The sequence below is a fragment of the Rhincodon typus genome, chromosome 16 (genome assembly GCF_021869965.1).
Source record: "Rhincodon typus isolate 14 chromosome 16, sRhiTyp1.1, whole genome shotgun sequence".
Classification (NCBI taxonomy): Eukaryota; Metazoa; Chordata; class Chondrichthyes; order Orectolobiformes; family Rhincodontidae; genus Rhincodon; species Rhincodon typus.
This window is the reverse complement of record NC_063347.1, coordinates 2,861,330-2,865,878: the sequence shown is the minus strand read 5'-3', so window position 1 is coordinate 2,865,878 and position 4,549 is coordinate 2,861,330. Positions and strand designations below refer to the sequence as shown.

Here is a 4,549-nt window from a genome sequence, read left to right as displayed (position 1 = left end):
TAATCTCTTTCAGCCCTCTGGGATCGATCTCTGCACTCCTCCAGTTCTGGCCCATTGTGTTTGTGCTCAGCCCCACCATTAACAGTTTTCAGCTGCCAGGGGTCTGTTATGATCTTGATAAAACCTCTCTTAAACCCACTCCTCCTCCTTTAAGCTGCTCCTTAAAACCTACCTGACTGTTCAAACCTTAGGCGACCTCTCATAATAGATGAAATGATAGCATGAGAAGGCTATTCAGCCCTCTGAGCCTGCTCACCATTCAATATCTCCTATGTGGCTCAGCATCAAATTTGAATCGAATTGAATTAGGTTTATTGTCACACATACTCCACTGAGAGAAAAATGTACAAATCACAACTTATGGTGCCATCTTAGGTACAAAGGCCCTTAGGTACAGATACTTAAGTATTTGGTTTAAAATAGAAAAAATAACAAATAAAAAGTCCAGCATAAGAATAAAAAGGAAAAATTAAAAAAACAAAAGGACGCAGGTTATAGACCTTTCATCCCAGTCTGTGCCAGCACCTAGTCTCCAGACCACATCAAGCCCAGTTTTGAGATTGCAGTGCACTTTGAAACTCGAGACTTTGTCTCCCCGTGACAGGGCCTTGTCTCCCCCTGACAGGGCCTTGTCTCCCCCTGACAGGGCCTTGCCTCCCCCTGACAGGGCCTTGCCTCCCCCTGACAGGGCCTTGCCTCCCCGTGACAGGGCCTTGTCTCCCCGTGACAGGGACTTGCCTCCCTGTGACAGGGCCTCGTCTCCCCGTGACAGGGCCTCGCCTCTCAGTGACAGGGCCTTGCCTCCCCCTGGCAGCCCCCAGTCCCTTACCTCCAGCCCGGGGAGTTGCCTCCAGTTCCTGCCAGGGCTCATCTCCTTCCCTCCAGTCAGCACACCGACCTCACCTCCATTCCCAACTGATTCAAACCGAGTCAGTTTAAAAAGTTTTTAAAAACAATTTTACAAAGTTTAAAAAACACAAACAATAAGAAAAATATTGCAGCTGGTGTGGGTGAGCTCTGGCATGGAGGCCCTATTTGTTTCAATTTACACCACAATGGGACGTTTCACTGTTTAGGAAACGGGACTTAGTTGTAGGTTGTTACTGTATGACTGTGTTCCCACTGTGCCTGCATTGTTGCTATCTTTTCCAGGGCTGACTACCCTCATATGGGAGGGAACTGGGTGACAAAGGTGGAGCTGGATGTTTCCACTCAGCAAGTCTTCTGCTGCTCTGTCCAGGCCCTGTTCTGTTACGACACACAAGGCCAGCTGCTGTTGGAGATACCAAACCCCCACAAATGTTCACCCACGGCTTGTATCTACTCATCTTACATCAAGTCCATACTGACCTGCTCCACAGACTGCGAAAGTAAGGCTCAATCTTCTCCTGTTCCAACCAATGATCTCTTTCAACTGGGGTCAAACTGCTGGCCTTCATCTGCTGAGGGATGTACTGCTGAGGTTCTGGTCAGACTGCCTTTGGATTATTGTGACCAGTTTTGCTCCCTGTATCTAAGGAAGGATGTGCTGACATTGGAGGAGGTCCAGAGGAGGTTTACAAGAATGATCCCAGGGATGAAAGGCTCATCATATGAGGAGTGGTTGAGGTCTCTGGGTCTGTACTCGATGGAGTTTAGAAGGATGAGGGGTGACCTAATTGAAACTTAAAGAATACTGAGAGTCCTGGGTAGTGTGGATGTGTGGAAGACATTTCCACAAGTAGCAGAGACTAGGACCTGATGGCAGAGCCTCAGAGTGAAGGGATGACCCTTTAGAATTGAGATGAGGAGGAATTTCTTCAGCCAGAGGGTGGTGACTCTGTGGAACACATTACTGCAGAAGGCTGTGGATATCAAGTCATTGAGTATCTTTAAGCCAGAGATAGATAGGTTCTTAATTAGTAAGGGGATCAATATTCTGTTTAATATATGTCCCCAGATAAGGGATGTATCAATATTAAACTGACAAGAACAGAACCTATACATATTTCAAACTAAAAGGCCAAGAAGCAGTTATGGGAAGAAGGCAGGAGAAACATGTGAGGCATGATCAAATGTTGGAGCAGACTCACTGGGCTGAATGGCCTAATTCTGTTCCTATATCTTATGGTCTGATCTCAGAGGGGAACAGGAATACAAAGGTTAGCCACAGCTCTTCAGAACGCTAAGCAGATCCTGACTCAGAGTAATGAGGTTTACTTCTGGGATTTACACCTCAGGAAGGAGATCCTGGCCTTGGAAGGGGGAGTAACTCCGATTCACCAGAATGACCTTGGGGCTGAAAGGGTTAAGTTACCTGGACAGACTGAGCTTGCATTCCCATGAGTACAGAAGACGAAGGGGTGACCTGTAGGAGTTTCAGGGTAGATCGGAGGAACGTATCTCCACTGGTTGAGGGGTCCAATGGGCAGGGGAGGTCAGCACAAGGGGCAGAATCTTCAAATTCTGAGCCAGCCATTCAGGAGTGAGATCAGGAAACCTGCCCTGAACTGGAGTGAAAATTCGGAATTCATTTTTCCTCAAAAGAGTAGGATAATAGGTCGGCACAATATTGTGGGCTGAAGGGCCTGTACTGTGCTGTACTGTTCTATGTTCTATGTAAAAACATTGTTGAGGCTCGGGGTCAAGTGTAAATGTCAAAACCAAGACTGATTGATTTTCTTGAGTAGGGGATTATCAACAGGTGACTCCAGACCCATAGCAATGTGACTCTTAGCTGTTCTTTGAAATGGCCGAGCAAGCTGCTCAGTTCAGGGGCAGTTACGGATGGGTAGTAAAAACAGCTTTGCCAGCAACAGTCACGAATCTCTCTCCCTCAATCTGACTCGGTGTTGAATTCTGTTTGATGATGCTCTTGCAAAATGCCTTGGAATGTTTTGCTCTGATTAAGGGTGCTATTTCAGTACAAGGTGTTGCTTTTTCTTACACTGAACCTTTTGATGTTCTCACAGTCAAGGCTTGGAGCACCAAAGGGATCATCACCCACAAGTTTACTGGACACACCCGAGCAGTGACAAATCTTCTGCTCCATCCAGAGACCACTTCCATCTTCATCTCCAGTTCGAAGGATGGCTCGATCAGGTTCTGGTCACTGGACACCTACAACCAGCTTCTGAGGTGAAGACCAAATTTCTAAGGAGCAAAGAGAAAGAAATTCCCATTTCTCTGGCATCTTTCTGTCTCTCAGAGCATTCCAGTGTAAGTCAGAGCCAGTAGAGAATGGAGTCACCACTGTGATGTAGCAAGTTCAGGGAACCAATGTACAGATTGGAAGCTCCCAGTGGCAGAAATGAGGTTTACCACCAACTCACATTGTTTGTGTGGACATCTGTCTCTGTCTCAGTGTAGCACTGAGGGAGCACTGCCCAGTCAGAGATGCTATATTTTGAAATAACACAGTGTGAAGATCTCTCCTGTATTTTGAAGCTCTGTTTGTTCTTGCAGGTGGATGTAAAATGCACCTATCTCAAAACAAAAATAGCAGGTTTCTTTGCAGTGCTCTGGACAGAATTTAACCCTTAACTAGCATCAGGAAACCAGGTTATCTGGTTATTGTCTCATTGTCGTTTGTGGGAGCTTGCTTTTCACAAGATGGCTACTTTATTTCTTGCAGTAGATCAAGTGGCCACACTTCAAAAGTACTTCATTGGCTGTAAAGTGCTTTGGAATGTCCTGAATTTGTCAAATGCAAATCTTTGTTTTTTTTAAATTTCCTCTCTATATCACATTTCCCAATGTTAAAAAAATAATATTTAGGGTAAATATGACCTCGGTCAAACTTTATATCCTGTTGTTCACCAAATAGTTTTTAAAACGAACCAAACATGTTTTACCAAGAGCCCTGAACTCAGGAAGCAGTGTATTGTGGCCAGGGGTCAATACTGAGGTTAGAGGTCAGTGTATTGAATTTGAGGTCAAGGGTCCTTGTATTGGAGTCGTTGGCTTGGAATCATAGTCGGGGAATGGGGTCAGTGGTTCCTGGATTAGGATGAGGACAATTGTACCGGGGTCAGATGTCAGTGGACTGGAGTCAGGGGTTAGTGGAAATATTCTGGTAGAGCTTATGGTTAATAGTAACTGTGTCTTTTGCTCTTTCGGGAATCCAGTCTATCGGTATTTGAGGAAGGCATTGAGTGGATGGGACTCACAGACACTGACCTCCTGTACTGCTGCTCTAACAAACACTGCCACATCTACATCCTCAACTACTTCACCCACTTCTGGAGCTACATTGGTGACTCCATCAGCCACATGGGCCTAGCTTCTGCCAAGCAGAGAACAACCAGGGTCACTGTGTTGCAAAGAGACAGCAGGTAGGAGAATGTTGATATGCCCAGTGTCACATTTGTAATACTACCTGCTGGGTGCCCAGTGTGGGTGGAGATTGACGAATGCATTGTGTTACCTGCCTAGTGTGAAAACAATGAGATTAATGTGTCTGGTGCTATGCAAACTCTCCTGGGTTGTATACTAAGTGCACTTACCCATCTGCTCACTATCACACCCAATAACCAGTGCTGCATGCCCAGTGTCATACCCAGTAACCAGT

At 45.9% G+C, this 4,549-nt stretch overlaps 1 pseudogene; it reads right to left on the bottom strand.

Moving 5' to 3' along the window:
• Positions 1-1,844: 1,844 nt before the first annotated feature.
• Positions 1,845-2,014, bottom strand: LOC125485179 (annotated as a pseudogene).
• Between the last annotated feature and the right edge of the window lie 2,535 nt (positions 2,015-4,549).